Consider the following 17,071-nt stretch of genomic DNA (forward strand, 5'->3'; position numbering starts at 1 on the left):
GTCTGACTTCCTAGCCCCCTAGTCAGACAGCCAGGCAAATATTAAAGAATTTATTTTGATTGTTACACGGTTCATTGAAAAGCAAGCATGCCAGATGGGCTAAATAGGCTAAGGAATTATTGAGAACAGTTGAGTTTCCACCTTCACAGTGCCACTTTCGATTGTTTTCGTTCGCAATTGTGGAATTCGAAACCAAATACAAATCTACTATTGCAAAGTGTCCAAGAACAAGATTTCTACTTCGCAAAATACCACATTCAAGTGAATAGAAACGGGTTTAGAATCAATTTTGCAATACTGGAATATCAAATGGAGAAAATCTATGGCTCTCTGGGTTTGTGATAATTATCCGTTGTAAGGAATAAACAATGAATCAAAACCACCGTTTAGTTAATCTCATTTCCTCTATAAAGATTTTATGACAAAATTATGTCATCTATATATGAGGTGACAATCTCACAAAAACAGACGAACTTGCAAAATAACTCTAAAAAATATTTGTCAAACAACTACTAGTCCGGCTTCCAAGGGACAGAATATCTAGAAAAAATTTATCTGTCAAAGACGTTGTCAATATCGTGCATTCCCAAAGTGAAACAAACTTTTGTAGATTCCAGAACTGATGGGCTTGAAGTGAATTAAAATGAAACAAATCGCCCACAATATAACAATCAAGTGTGCGAAACTTGACAATGGCTAGTGCACATTCGGACAACGAGTTTTTAAAGGTAAACAAACACCTTAGCTTAAAATTATAAATAGCAATTTTCCGCTAAATAGGAGTAATCCAAAATATCCAAAGGCCAAATTATACTCTGAAAAATGTTTGTTTTAACTTATAAAATTTGATGGCAATAGTTTTTTGTACCCACCACCGAAGGATGGGGTATATTCGTTTTGTCATTCCGTTTGCAACACATCGAAATGTCCATTTCCGACCCTATAAAGTATACATATTCTTGATCAGCGTAAAAATCTAAGATCATCTAGCCATGTCTAGAGATATTGAGCTGAAATTTTGCACAGATTCTTTTTTGTCCAGGTTTTAAGCAGATCAAGCTCGAAGATGGGCTCTATCGGACTATATCTTGATATAGCCCCCATATAGACCGATCCGCCGACTTAGGGTCTTAGGCCCATAAAAGCTACATTTATTATCTGATTTTGTTGAAATTTGGGACAGTGAGTAGTGTCAATTTGGCTCAGATCGGTCCAGATTTGGATATAGCTGCCATATAGACCGATCCTTCGATTTAGGGTCTTAGGCCCATTAATGGCGCATTTATTGTCCGATATCGCCGAAATTTGGGAGAGTGAGTTAAGTTAAGCCCCTTGACATACTTCTGCATTATCGTACAGAGTGGTCCAGATTTGAATATAGCTGCCATATAGACCGATCTCTCGGTTTTAGGTTTTGGGGCCATAAAAGGTGCATTTATTGTCCGATTTCGCCGCAATATGGGACAGTGAGTTGTGTTAGGCCCTTCGACATCCTTCTTCAATTTCACTCAGATCGGTCCAGACTTGGATATAGCTGCCATATAGACCGATCTCTCGATTTAAAGTCTTGGCTCCATAAAAGGCGCATTTTTAATCCGATTTCGCTGAAATTTGACAAACTAACTTATGTTATGCTTTTCGGTATCCCAGTCGTATATAGTTTAGATCGGTTTATTTTTAGATATTACTGCTAAAAGACCAATATTTTGATATATACAATTGAACAATGACTTTTACTTTTTAGTGTTTGGTCCAAATCGGAACATATATTGATATAGCTGCTATGGGGCATAAGGTATGAATTTTGCACCGGCTTTTGACGAAAGGTGGTTTACATATATAACAGAGGTGATGGGTATCCAAAGTTCGGCCCGGCCGAACTTAACGCCTTTTTACTTGTTATATATAAGAAGATATACATTTTATTTTCATATTTTGATATTAAGACACCCTATAGTGGTACAGGGTGTATAAGATTTAAAACTTTTGACGTACAGGACAGGAGGTGAACAAAATGAAGTAAAAACATTAAGGTTGTGCTAAAGACAGACGAAGCCGATATTTTGATACCCTACATCACATTGGGTGTGCAGACTAAATCGTCGAAATTAAAATTTGTTATAACTTGAAATGTAGAATTTTGACCAAAATCCGTACGTATTCCAGGAGTCACAGGAATACGTTGCTTTCCGCAGTCTGCTTTCAGACTCACTTAGACGTTTTCATCCATTGTGATACCACAGGAACAGAAGAATGACGATGCCTTCTAGTTCCTACCGTTGAACCATCCAGATCGCATTAAAAAGCCCAATAATTTGCGAATTTTCACATCCGCTAAATCAGACAGGTTCTCAAAGAAATGAGAACCTAAAGTGGAACCCCTTCTGACTGCTAGTGCGGGGTACTCACATAGAAGGTGTTCTATAATCTCTTCTTCTTCGATGTCTTTACAGCTTCTGCAAAAATCATTGCTGGCAACCTTCAGTCTCTCAGCATGTTTTCCGATTAGACATTGACCTGTCATGACGGACACAATGACTGTTCTTGCCAGTAACAGCAAAGCGGTAGACATCTTCAAGTCTAGATTAGGCTACATAGATGTGGAATGGTCACAGCCCCTCTTGAGACCATCTATCATTCGTTGTCCTTCGGGCCTGATCCCGAAAACTTAGCTTACATGTCGTTAGAGGCATACCCAAAGATTCCAGTTTCCATAGAATGTGTGGGGTAGTTCCTAGTCTCGCAAGCTCATCCGCTTTACAATTCCCTGTGGCCGGCACCCAGAACAGGAGAATTTTGAACTGTTCAGCCATCTCGTTGAGAGATCTGATAACATAGTGTCCTTAGCCACCAATCAATGATAACATAGTGTCCTTAGCCACCAAATGACTAAAGAGAAACCTCCTTTAGCTTCACGGCAATGGTCGCTGCAATTTGGGTAGCCACAATGTCCAGAGGCATTAGATGTAGCATTAAATTCACTGCATCAGATGGTGTCGTCCTCAGTGCGGCTGTGATGCACCAACAAGCCATCCTTTGGATCCGGTTATGTATTGAGCAGTAGGTGGACTTTTGAATCGCCGTCCACCAGACCACAACACCATATAGCATTATAGGTCTGACACGCGGTCGAAACCCCCAACTTTTGCCAATGGCTCTCTTGCAGTTGTCTAGGGCAGTAGTTGCCTTCCTTACCCTTTCCAAAATGTTGGATTTGCAGTTCAATTTCCTGTCCATCAAAACACTTGGGTATTTTGCGCTTTCTGTAGATGGAATATTCTCTCCTACCAAGGAGACAGGCGCCACTACAGGTATCTTGTTTGTTCTACTGAAAAAAACTATTTCTGTCTTGCACGGATTTATACCTAGACCACTTACGGCAGCCCACTTCGCTGTTGCACGTAGAGCTTCCTGAATTATATCTCTTAGAGTGCTGGGAAATTTTCCCTTAACCGCAATTGCCACGTCATCAGCATACGCGACCACTTTTACGCCTTTTCGTTCCAGAGACAATAATATATTGTTAATGGCTCTATTCCAAAGTAGAGGAGACAGTGCACCTCCTTGAGGTGTTCTCTTCAGATCCACAAATATCAAGCCCGCTATAATGCATCATTTAGTAAGTAAGTTATTAATAAACTTTCTTACGGTAGATTTGATACCTGGAAACTACTTCATGATTGACGCTGGTTTTACGTTATTGTCAAGAAATGCTACCATTGTATATTCCTTGACAGCGAGAGAACCCTCTATGTAGCTGTTTCAGTGGATTTGCCTTTACTATATGCATGCTGCTGCCGTGACAGGCGATCTCCAGGGATCTTTGTCCAAAGATATGTTTCAATAAACCTCTCTAGAGTCTTAACCATAAAGGATGACAGACTAATAGAACTATTATCTTTCGCCTTCGTGTGGTAAGGTTTTTCCTGCTTTCGGAATGAAAATGACCTTCGCGTTCCTCCATCCCACAGGTATATATGACATTCTGATACAAGCAGAGTATACCTTCCAAAGCCAAGGACTCAGTCCATCTGACACAGCTTGAAATTCAACTGGTGATATACATCAGGGCCTAGCGACTGAAAGTAGTCAAAACTTCTTTTCGCCCAAAGGATTTTCGACTCAGACCAAATTTCCCTAATCACCTCCGACGAATGCATACCAGTGACAACCGCTTCAGGCGCCACGTTGTCCGTTGTAGAATTTCCCGGAAAAAATGTATCAACAATTAGTTCTGACATGTTAATACAAGCGGAGTATATCTCCCTAAGCCAGGGAACCAGTGTATCAATCACAGCTTGTAATTCAACTGGTGGGCCTAGCGACTTAAAGTAGTCGAAACTTCTCATAGCGCAAAGGATTTTCGGTTCAGACACAATTTCCCTGAAAACAAGTAGTTCTAGTGTTTCCTCACTAGATATTGTCCATACATTCTCTGACTTCTGAATATAATCCACCGTAATAGGTCTCGAGGACAGAATCTTCCTAGGCCTAGAGGCCTCAGATGTATCCTCCACGTAGCTGCAGAATTCTACACAGGATTTGTTCTGAGCCGATTTCAGCTCGCCTTTATATTTTCTTAGCTCAGCCTTATAGATGTGCCAATGGTGTGGTGCTCTTGTAGCTTTCGCTCCGTTGAAGAGCTTTCTACCGTCCTCCCTAGACCAACCAGCCCCTTGACTTGGCACTAGGACATGCTGACATAAGGGGAAATAGTTGTGCAAAATTTTGATAAGATAGGATTATAAATGTTTTTGCAAAAGTCCTAAAAGTGAAAAGTGAACCAATATTTTCCGGTTTCAATAGGCTTCGTCTCTAAGCCAAAAAAGATGACCGTACCAAGTTTTTAAAAAAAATGGATAAAATTATGTTCTGTACTTTCTACACAAATTAACATAGACAGATAGATGGGCAGACAGACAGAAAGACATACAGATAGGAAGACATAGATAAATCGATTCAGAAAGTGATTCTGAGTCGATCGGTATAGTTATCAGCATGTCTGTCTCTCTTCCTTCTGGGTGTTAAAAATAAGTGAACTTAGTTATAATACCCTGCACCACAATAGTGTTGTAGGGTATACAAATTAATACAAACTTGGAGATTTTTCTCAATTTCATTGAATACCAGTATTTTGAATGTTCAGCTACTGGGTACATTGTTAAAACCTTTGCAATTTACCACCGGCACAAACGTTGCAATCCATATTCAACCCATTAAACATAACTAAAGACGCTCCCATTGTAAATCATTTCGATTCGATTCTTTAATTAAGTTACAATGTCGTCCTTGCCCCAAAGTCAATTTTCTAACCTTCAAAGACCTTCCTTTTGGCCTTCATTAATAGATTTTTTACCCACTAAAGATAAACATTTTTATATCCACCACCATAGGATAGGGGGTATATTCATTTAGTAATTCCGTTTGCAACACATCGAAATTTCCGACCCTACAAAGTATTTATATATACAATATTTCGGATCGTCGTAAAATTCTAAGACGATTTAACGATGTCCGTGTGTCTGTCCGTCTATCCATCCGTCTGTTCTACTCGCTCTACAGGCTTCAAAAATTGAGATATTGAGCTAAAATTTGGCACAGATACGTCTTTTTGATGCATGCTAGTTAAGTTCTTGAACGGGCCAAATCGGACCATATTTGGATATAGCTGCTATATAAACCGATTTTCCGATAAAGGATCTAATGCCCTTAAAAGCTTTATATTTCATCCGATTTTGCTGTTGACACAGTGAGTAGTTTAAAGCTTCCTGACAGCTAACCCAAATATGGTTCAGATCGGATTATATTTAGATATACCTACCATATAGACCGATCTCCAGAAAAAAGGTCTAATGCCCATAAAAGCTTTATTGTTCATCTGATTTTGGTGAAATTTGAAATAGTCATTAGTTTAAGGCTTCCCGACAACTGATCCAAATATGGTTCAGATCGAATTTTATTTAGATATAGCTACCATATAGACCGATCTCCCGATAAAAGGTCTGAAGCCCATAAAAGCTTTATTTATTACCCGATTTCGCTGAAATTTGCAACAGTGAGTTATTTTTAGCCTCCCGACACCTGACCTAAATATGAATTAGATCGGTCTATATTTAGATATAGCTACCATATAGACCGATCTCCCGATAAAGGGTCTGAAGCCCATAAAAGCTTTATTTATTACCCGATTTCGCTGATTTTTTTTTTTTCCAACAGTGAGTTATTTTAAGCCTCCCGACCTAAATATGAATTAGATCGGTCAATTTTTAGATATAGCTGCCATATAGATCGATCTCCCAATAAAGGGTCTAAAGCCTTTATTTATTACCAGATTTCGCTGAAATTTGCAACAGTGAGTTATTTTAAGCCTCCCGACACCTGACCTAAATATGAATTAGATCGGTCCATATTTAGATATAGCTGCCATATATAGATCGATCTCCCAATAAAGGGTCTGAAGCCCATAAAAGCTTTATTTAATACCAGATTTCGCTGAAAATTTAAGTAATGGGTTATTTTAAGCCTCCCGACATTTGACCCAAATATGGTTTATATCAGACTTTATTTAGATATAACTGCCATATAGACCGATCTCCCGATAATGGGTCTAAAAGCCATTAAAGCTTTATTTTTTATCCGATTTCGCTAAAATTTGGAATAAATTGCAGTATTAAGTCTCTCTACATCCGACACAAATATGGTACAGATCGGACTATATGTAGATATAGTTGCCATATAGACCGATCTCCAGATAAAGGGTCTAAAGCCCATAAAAGCTCTATTTATTACCCGATTTCGTTCAAATTTGAAACAGTGGGTAGTTTTAGGTCTGCCGACATCTGTCCCAAATATGGTTTGCATCGGACAATATTTAGATATAGCTGCTATACAGAGCGATCTGCCGATAAAGGGTCTGAAGCCCATAAAAGCTTTATTTATTACCCGATTTCGCTATTTTTTTTTTTTCAACAGTGAGTTATTTTAAGCCTCCCGACACCTGACCTAAATATGAATTAGGTCGGTCTATATTTAGATATAGCAGCCATATAGATCGATCTCCCAATAAAGGGTCTAAAGCCCATAAAAGCTTTATTTATTACCAGATTTCGCTGAAATTTGCAACAGTGAGTTATTTTAAGCCTCCCGACACCTGACCTAAATATGAATTAGATCGGTCCATATTTAGATATAGCTGCCATATATAGATCGATCTCCCAATAAAGGGTCTGAAGCCCATAAAAGCTTTATTTATTACCAGATTTCACTGAAATTTTAAGTAATGGGTTATTTTAAGCCTCCCGACATTTGACCCAAATATGGTTTATATCAGACTTTATTTAGATATAACTGCCATATAGACCGATCTCCCGATAAGGGGTCTAAAAGCCATAAAAGCTTTATGTTTTATCCGATTTCGTTGAAATTTGGAATAGTTCGCAGTATTAAGTCTCTCTACATCCGACACAAATATGGTACAGATCGGACTATATGTAGATATAGCTGCCATATAGACCGATCTCCAGATAAAGGGTCTGAAGCCCATAAAAGCTTTATTTTTCAACCGATTTCGCTGATATTTGAAACAGTGAGTACTTTTACACCTCCCAACATAGGACCAAAATATGGCTCAGATCGGACTATATGTAGATATAGCTGCCATATAGACCGATCTCCAGATAAAGAGTCTGAAGCCCATAAAAGCTCTATTTATTACCCGATTTCGTTGAAATTTGAAACAGTGGGTAGTTTTAGGTCTGCCGACATCTGTCCCAAATATGGTTTGTATCGGACAATATTTAGATATAGCTGCTATACAGAGCGATCTGCCGATAAAGGGTCTGAAGCCCATAAAAGCTTTATTTTTTATCCGATTTAGCTAAAATTTTAAATACAAAATTCAACAGTGACTTATATTTATTAGACCACTCAATTTCCGTGCCGAATTTGGGTGCATAAGTTACCCAAGTTTCACCAGATTGTGGTTCGGCCCGGCCGAACTTAATGCCTTCTTACCTGTTTGATATCAAGTAAAAAATATTTCACCAAAAGATTTGTTTCCTTAAAAAATTGGAAAATTGGGTATATTCACATCAAATTTGCCTTCATTGACTTGAATCTTTAAAGTTAGTACAAAAATTGTTTCGCTCCCAAATCGGTATAACCTGTCACAATAGGCATGGCTAAGTCCCTTTAAGCCCATCCTATGTGGTGCCTATATTAATCTTAAGCTTCAAATGTTTAATTTGGCTATGCTTGGTTATTATATAGGAAATATAAAAAAAAAATTTCATTTGTCCTAAACTAGAGCACTGACCGCATCGCCAATGTGCTAGAGGCAATTTTGTTAATATCATCACCCCCCACAGTGTAGCTGCTAATGGCAACCGATTATTTCCACATTTACCAGAGAAGCAAACACATTCAAAGTCATTTCGCATTTTGTGGAATGCTCAACAGAAATCACATTTAATCGCTGACTTTATTGTGTACTTAAAACACTTGGACATTAGAGTTCGAGTGTTTACTGGGAGCCAAGCCACACCATATCACATCGTATCAACAGAAATTATTTCATGCTCTTAGCAGCATACATACATACATTTGTATGTATGTAGCTGCAGTACCAACTCATTCTAATATTGTTCTGATATGTTGCTATAATTTTTTCGCCATTATTAAAACTAATTTGTACATTGGGGTTTTAATGGCCAAATTCTATTAAACAACAACAATAACAACACCAACAACCAGCTAGGCAACAATAAGAGCGGCCGCCAACACTAAATAGCAACTCGCAGTAGAGGAAACCAAATCCATTGGTGGTCATTCGGAGGTCTGCGGTCTGCACCATCCATGTGCTTGGCCAACTGGCCAACTGAATGCTTGGTTGGATGGTAACCAAAAACTAGCCACGACAATGGTCACGAACGACAACTTTTGGGTTAATGTCACATACTGAAAATAATTTCTGTCATTTTGGGGACATCATGTGCGGATGAAGGTGATGATGGTGCCAATGACGAAGGCGCTGCCGCTGGTGTGACTATGCTGGAGACAATGTTGGTGATGGCTGTGACGATGTGCTGTACTGTCGTTACCATTATTAAGCCGCCTTATTACAGCTAACGGTTATTCTTGTACGGATGATGTTCGAGGCAACATTTGGATGGTGACCAACCACCAGGGTCTATGTATTGGGCTTGGGGGCAATATGGAACGCTCATGCGAGCACTCACATCCAAATGTGAATATGTACGGCTATCTAGCGTAACTAACATGCCACTCTTACACACGCTGTCTATTTGTCGTTTAAGCTTTAACTCCACGACAGACACTCGCTGCGGCAGAAGCTCACATGTGACCTACGAATTGTTTTATTTCGGGTCATGCTCATCATGGAACGCAATTTTCTCTGTGCGAAATTACCAACATAACTTAGGCAGAGGGTTATGGAGGTAGACTTATACTATTCGAGTTGTGACTAAGTGGGCTTGAAGTGGAATCGTCAATGAACTGTCATCTGTATACGCCGATGTCCTTTAATTTGTGACGATGCAGGTTGGTATAGGGGCCGATATAAACTAATTACCTTCGGGCAACAACGCTCAGTTGAGATGTATCGCTGTGCCCTGAACATGTTTGGCGAGATCTGGCCAGGCACAGCACTGGATTTAGTCAATAAGGAAGATATTTCCTCTCGACCAATGGCAAACGCTTGGTTACCAAAGTTTCCCTCAGATCCTGAATTTATACTTGGGATACTAAGCGAATGTAATCCCAATCTATCAACCACCGACGTGAAGATTGGATGAGGATGATGGCCATCGGATACATGCAGTATTCGTACTAAACTCCGGCTGTCCTCAACAAGTCTAATGGAGTTGTGTCCTAGGGATTCAACAAGTTGAAGCCGTAAGCCTTTAAAAGCAATGGGTTGGAGAATCAGGAGATGACTCCGCAGTTGTAGCTGAACACTTTCCTGAGGAACTTTCGACCACATCGCTAAAGTTTGGAGGATTGCAGGAGACTGGAAGTCCCCATGCCACATCGAAACAGGAGAGAAAGGCGTCGAAACGGGACCCGACAAGCCCAGTGTGGGTGGGTCATCCGGTTGGTTTGGTCTCAAGTTGTGCGCCAGCGGGAAAGAACAGAAATCTAAAGGTACTTCGACAACAACAGATCTATGGAAGAATCGTCCACACCCCAAGTGTTCGGTGTCCTGAGGATGAATGGTTTCACTGCTTTCTCACCTGCCCCTGGATACGTACGGAAATTCATCATGCCAATATCGAACGAATCTTGTGAGGATGAAATCCCGACAGACTCAGTGGTGGAAATTCTGAATCCTGACTATGGTCCGGTATCTACAAATGAATCTCCACCATTATAAGGCCGCTTCGGCTGCACTTTAGGTCTCTCTGATGGCAGAAGGATTTAACGTGGTTCTTATTCAGGTGGGTGTGTGGAGGAATGGTTCGTGGACTAAGAAATCCTGAATTTAAACTAGTCAAGTGTACGGAGAATGGGAGACACAGAGCCTGTATTCTTGCAAAGAGTAGTCAAAATGTTTTTCTTCTTCCAACGCTAAGCACTGAAGATTCAGTAGTAGCCAGCCTTAATAAATGTTCTTACTGGCTGACTTCCCTATATATGGCACTCGATTCAGAAACCCCGCTTTCAAGCCTGAAGTTGCTGGTTGAAGCCGCTTCTGAAGGAAAAAAGAGCCTCATTGTAGGTAGTGAAGCTAATGCACATCACCAGATATGGGGAAGTTCGGATGTCAACGAAAGGGTTGATAATCCGATAAGCAATATTTTTAAGTTGCAATCTGGCGATTTGCAATAAAGGGAATAAACCGACCTTTATTACCAGGAACAGCCACCAGATGTTACCTTTGTATCGGAGGATATAAGCGGAAAGGTATGGGACTGGGAAGTGTTGAATGACCACAACTGCTCTGATCATCGGTGTATTAGTTTCAGCCTTGGGGAAAATACTGCAGAAAAAGGCCGATTGAGATAGATTTCCTTTTCTATCGTTCCTAGACCAGAGAAGGAAGTGAAAACTGAACACGAAGGCCCTGAATGACTCGCTTGTGTCAGCATGTCCTAGTGCCAAGCCAATGGCAAACATCAACCGACATGGTGCACCCCAGAACGGTTGGTCTAAGGAAGCACTGCAGGAAACTTTTCAACAGAGCGAAAGCCACAACGGCACCACATGACTGGGACGTCTATAATATTGAGCTAAGCAAATACAAAGGCTGAGAAAGGCTCGGAACAAATCTTGGGTGGAAATCTACGGCTCCGTGAAGTATACATGGCAAGTGATGGCATGTATAGGGCATGTGTGGAAGATGATGAAACGTTGTAACATTTTCTACGTCATTGCCCGGCTTTCGCGACAAAATACACCGGTACTTAGGTGGGGACACGATACCAGACATGAACCTACTTAGGGGAGTGGTATAGATAAAAAATTAGAGATTTTGCAAGCAGAACGGAATTTCTGGTTAAAATTTTCTTTTTGTAAGTCTTTCACTCGTTTAGGGCAAATTTTTTATACCCTCCACCATAGGATGGTATGTATACTAATTTCGTCATTCTGTTTGTAACTACTAGATAAAGGGTGATTTTTTTGAGGTTAGGATTTTCATGCATTAGTATTTGACAGATCACGTGGGATTTCAGACATGGTGTCAAAGAGAAAGATGCTCAGTATGCTTTGACATTTCATCATGAATAGACTTACTAACGAGCAACGCTTGCAAATCATTGAATTTTATTACCAAAATCAGTGTTCGGTTCGAAATGTGTTCAAATTTTGACAAATTTTGTACAGCGATGAGGCTCATTTCTGGTTGAATGGCTACGTAAATAAGCAAATTGCCGCATTTGGAGTGAAGAGCAACCAGAAGCCGTTCAAGAACTGCCCATGCATCCCGAAAAATGCACTGTTTGGTGTGGTTTGTACGCTGGTGGAATCATTGGACCGTATTTTTTCTCTATAGCAGAGCAAATCTTTTTTTATATTCTTTTTTGCCTAAGAAGAGATGCCGGGAAATGAACATGACATATGCGATCCATGGTGGAGGGTATATAAGATTCGGCCCGGCCGAACTTTGCACGTTTTTACTTGTTTACTCTATTTTGTTCAATTTTATGCAGTGAGTTGTATAAGACCTCTACTTATCCTTTTCGAATATGGTGCAGATCGGACCATGTATGGAAATAGCAACTCTTTAGGCCGATCTCTTGATTTGCAGCCTTTTATCCATTTTAAGCCCCTTTATTACCCGACTTTGCTAAAATTCGGAATAGTTAGTTTTGAGGTACTATGCCATGCAAAACTTCTCTCCAAAAAGGTGTCGCGCTGTGTCACGCCGTTCCCACTCGGCTATAAAAACGAGGTCCCTTGTCATTGAGGTTAAACTTGAATCGGACAGCACTCATTGATATGTGAGAAGTTTTTCCGTATTCCTTAGTGGAATGTTCATGGGCAAAATTTGCAATTTGCAGTTGAGTTAGACCCCAGTTGAGTTAGACCCCTTGACATCCTTACCGAGTTTGGTGTAGGTCGCACTTTATTTCGCTATAGCTACTCTGGATTTATAAATGGTGCATTTTAAAAAGGATTTTGACTAAAACTCGGTAATATATATATATCTTTGGTGTTGGGTATTCAAAATTCAGCTACGCTGTACTTAATTAAATCTCTTTTACTTGTTAGTCTTATTCTGGTTACTTATTAGTCTTATTCTGGGTTCAAATTTGTATTTGTCGGTTTATCCCCCCGAGAGTTCAAAAATCCAAATGAGAAATGAATCTGTATCTAAAAGTGGACCTATTCATATGAAGATAGTAAACAAAAATTAAAATAAAAAATTTTAACCGATTCAACAAAATGTTGTTCGCATAGGATAACCCTTTAATTCTCAAACATCAGCTTGGTTATAAAAATGCAATCACTTACGAATACTTCCCCTTTGGGTCATACTTTACGTGTTTTACGGCAATTTGTAGGCGTAATTTCTATGTAACAACAGTCATGTCTTGGCTGTGTTCGCTTTGTTTGAAGTGGCTTTGTTTTTTTTTTTTTTTTTTTTTTTTAATTTCATTAAAGAATTTTCTTTTCCCCCAATTGTGATGTTTAATTTTTGTGACAATTTGAACAATGAAATATTCCGCTTACTTTGCACAGTAACGGTTTAAAGCAAATTAATTTTCCGCATTTTCTGATTTTCATTCTATTCTGTTCTCTTCATTACAGGTACGTAAATTTCCCTGGCACGTTCGAGGCACTTAAATCTCCTGGGAAAATTCAGTGCTTTTTTCTCTGTTAGTGGTGACGAGTGGTCTGTGAAATCACAATAATTAGTAAGTCTTTGTTTTTTTTTTGTGCATTAAGGAGCCACTGAAATTTTGTGATATTCATGCATTAATAAAGAAATTGTAATGGTAGAAAAAGTGAATGTGAAAATTTAACTCCACTAAGTTCATGTTTGTTGATTCTATTTCAATGTAATTGTTATACAATTGGCCTCATAACTTTGGAGGCAAGTAAAATGTCCCTAATCCCAACTAAGAACGCCTTATGTTTGGCCGTGCCCGATTTTAAATAGTCACAGTCATAAATTTAAACCAGGAAATATTTGACAAGTATAATTATTTTGTGAAATACGTTGCACTTTGATTACGACGAAAGTATGTTTTTTTATTATTTCTTACAAGAATTTAAGACAAAAATAAAGTTTTCTTCAATCTTAATATATGTACATATATAACATGTATGTTTAATGTTTAATGATTTAATGTTCTTGTTAAGGTTAGGTTTAAGTGGCAGTCTGGAGGTCACCGTAGCGCAGAGTTTAGCATGTCCGCCTATGACGCTGAACGCCTGGGTTCGAATCCTGGCGAGACCATCAGAAAAATTTTTCAGCGGTGGTTTTCCCCTCCTAATGCTGGCAACATTTGTGAGGTACTATGCCATGTAAAATTTCTGCCCAAAGATTTGTCGCATTGTGGCACGCCGTTCGGACTCGGCCATAAAAAGGAGGCCCCTTATCATTGCGCTTACAAACTTAAAGCGGACTGCACTCATTGCATACCCATTTAATGTTCCAACATAACTCAAACTTGTTTGTCTGTTAGCGTTCTTTTATAATGATCTTTAAAATCTTTTAAGGATTTTTCGAACATCCTCAATACTCAGTATTTGGCCAATTATAAGCAGATCTCAAAACTCTTTCAAAGTTTATTTGGATTTATTTCTATGTTATTATACAAAATTATATGAATGGTATAAATTAATTATGGTATAAATAAAGCAAAACAAGTAAGAGCGGGCTAAGTTCGGCATTCGTCGAGTTCTTTGCGCGGTAGCTCTTTTAGGCAAACAAAAAATAACGGTTAAGTATTGTTATGCTATTCAAGCTATATCAAGTTACCGATTCGGAACATAAATGAATTGAATGTTGAAGACCATAGTAGAAGTCATTGGTTAATATTACAGTCCATTCGGATAAGAATTACGCATTGTAGGGGCTCAAGAAGCGTAATCGGGAGATCGGTTTATATGGCTATAGTTCAGGCTATAGATATAAGCTATATCAGGCTACAGATCGAATCGGACCATATTAGACTCATATGTTGAAATTCATGGGAGAAGCCGTTGTACAAAATTTCAGCCTAATCGGACAAGAATTGCGCCCTTTAGGGACCTAAGAAGTCAAGATACCAGATAGGTTTATATGACTGCTGTATCAGATTATGTACCGATATGAACCATACTAAGTACAAGTTTCAGAAGTCATAACGAACCACTTCATGCAAAATTTCAGCCAAATCGGATAAAAATTACGCTCTCTAGAGGCCTAAGAAATCAAGATCCCAGATCGGTTTATATGACAGCTATATCATGTTATGTAGCGATTTAAACCATACTCAGCACAGTTGTTGGAAGTTATAAAAAAAACATCTTAGCCCAAATTTCAGCCAAATTGGATGAGAATTGCGCCCTCTAATGGCTCAAGAAGTCAAGATCCAAGATCGGTTTATATGGCAGCTATATCAGGTTATGGACCGATTTAAACCAAACTTGGCACAGTTGTTGGATATCATAACAAAACAAGTCGTGCAAAATTTCATCCCAATCGGATAAGAATTGCGCACTCTAGAGGCTCAAGAAATCAAGACCCAAGATCGGTTTATATGGCAGCTTTATTAAAACATGGACCGATATGGCCCATTTACAATACCAACCGACCTGAACTAATAAGAAGTATTTGTGCAAAATTTCAAGCGGCCAGCTTTATTCCTTTGGAAGTTAGCGTGCTTTTGACTGACAGACGGACGGACATGGCTAGATCGATATAAAATGTCGCGACGATCAAGAATATATATACTTTATGGGGCCTCAGACGAATATTTCGAGTAGTTACAAACAGAATGACGAAATTAGTATACCCCCCATCCTATGTTGGAGGGTATTAAAATAGAGATATTGAGCTGAAACTTTGCACAAATTCTTATTTTTTTCCATAATCAGGCTATGTTCGAAGATGGGCTATTTCGTACTATATCTTGATATATATAGGGTTTTAGGCCCAAAAATGCCATATTTATTGGGTTGCGCAAAAAGTAATTGCGGATTTTATAAAAGAAAGTAAATGCATTTTTGATAAAACTTAGAATGAACTTTAATCAAATATACTTTTTTTACACTTTTTTTACACTTTTCTAAAGCAAGCTAAAAGTAACAGCTGATAACTGACAGAAGAAAGAATCCAATTACATAGTCACAAGCTGTGAAAAAATTAGTCAACGCCGACTATATGAAAAATACGCAATTACTTTTTGAGCAACCCAATATTATCCGATTTTGCTCACATTTGGGTTAGTGAGTTATGTTAGGCCCTTCGACATCCCTCTTCAATTTGGCACAGATCGGTCTAGATTTAAATATAGCTGCCTTTAGACCGATCTCTCGTTTTAAAGCCCACTTTAATCCGATGTCGCCGAAATTTAGGATAGTGAGTTGCGTTAGGATCTTTGACATCCTTCTTCAATTTGGCCCAGATCGTTTCAGATTTGAATATAGCTGCCATATAGACCTAACTCTAGATTTAAGCCTTTGGGCCCATAAAAGGCATTTATTGTCCGATGTCGTTGAAATTTAGAACAGTGAGTTAAGTTAAGCCCCTCGACATTCTCCTGGTTTATGGTACAGATCGGATCAGATTTGAATATAGCTGCCATATTAACCGATTTCTCGATTTAAGATTTTGTGCCCATAAAAGGCGCATTTATTGTCTGATGGAGCCGAAATTTTGGAACAGTGAGTTGTGTTAGGCCTTTTAACATTTTTCTACAACTTGGCCCAAATAGGTCCAGATTTGGATATAGCTGCCATATAGACCGGTATCTCGATTTAGGGTTCTAGCACATAATTGGCGCATTTATAATCTGATTGTGTTAGGCTCTTCGACATCCGTGTCGTATAGGGTTCAGATCGGTTTATTTTTAGCTACTAAAGACACCAATATTTTGTTATACACAATTGAAGAATGACTTGTATTTGGTCCAAATCGGAACATATTTCGATATAGCTGCTATGGGACATAAGGTATGCATTTTTTACCGGATTTTGGCGAAAGGTGGTTTACATATACACCCGAGATGATGGGTATCCAAAGTTCGGCCAAGCCGAACTTAATGCCTTGTTACTTGTTAAAGATTCGATTGGAAATATGATTGAATGAATTAATTTTTTAATTGAAAATTACAATATTTTTAATCACGATGGTGATGTCAAAAATTTTCATGTTCGATTAAAAAATTAATTGATTCATTGAAAATAAATTTATATTCAACTAAAAATGATTGCTTAAATAATTGTTTTAATTGAAAACTATTTTATTTTCAATTAAATCATTAATTGATAATTTTAATTGAAAATTTTTTATTCTGTGTAGGTATTAGAGACAAAAATCAAAGCTATATTCAATAAATCCAAATTAAATAAAAAAAACAAAAGACTCCGAGCTTGAATTAAAAAACAGCAAAATTAAAAA

General features: G+C 38.5%; 1 protein-coding gene across 7 annotated transcripts in view; it reads left to right on the forward strand.

Moving 5' to 3' along the window:
• Positions 1-17,071, forward strand: part of LOC106088992 (uncharacterized) — a 604,691-nt gene that overhangs the window by 331,627 nt on the left and 255,993 nt on the right. For 2 of the 7 annotated variants that reach the window (XM_059368665.1, XM_059368667.1), the window contains exon 1: positions 155-728. The exons of the other annotated variants lie outside the window; for them this stretch is intronic. The gene's annotated coding sequence lies outside the window, so the exon portion shown is untranslated. Of the gene's footprint in view, positions 1-154; positions 729-17,071 lie in introns of those variants that run through there. 7 annotated transcript variants of the gene reach the window in all.

The sequence above is a fragment of the Stomoxys calcitrans genome, chromosome 5 (genome assembly GCF_963082655.1).
Source record: "Stomoxys calcitrans chromosome 5, idStoCalc2.1, whole genome shotgun sequence".
NCBI classification, from domain to species: Eukaryota; Metazoa; Arthropoda; class Insecta; order Diptera; family Muscidae; genus Stomoxys; species Stomoxys calcitrans.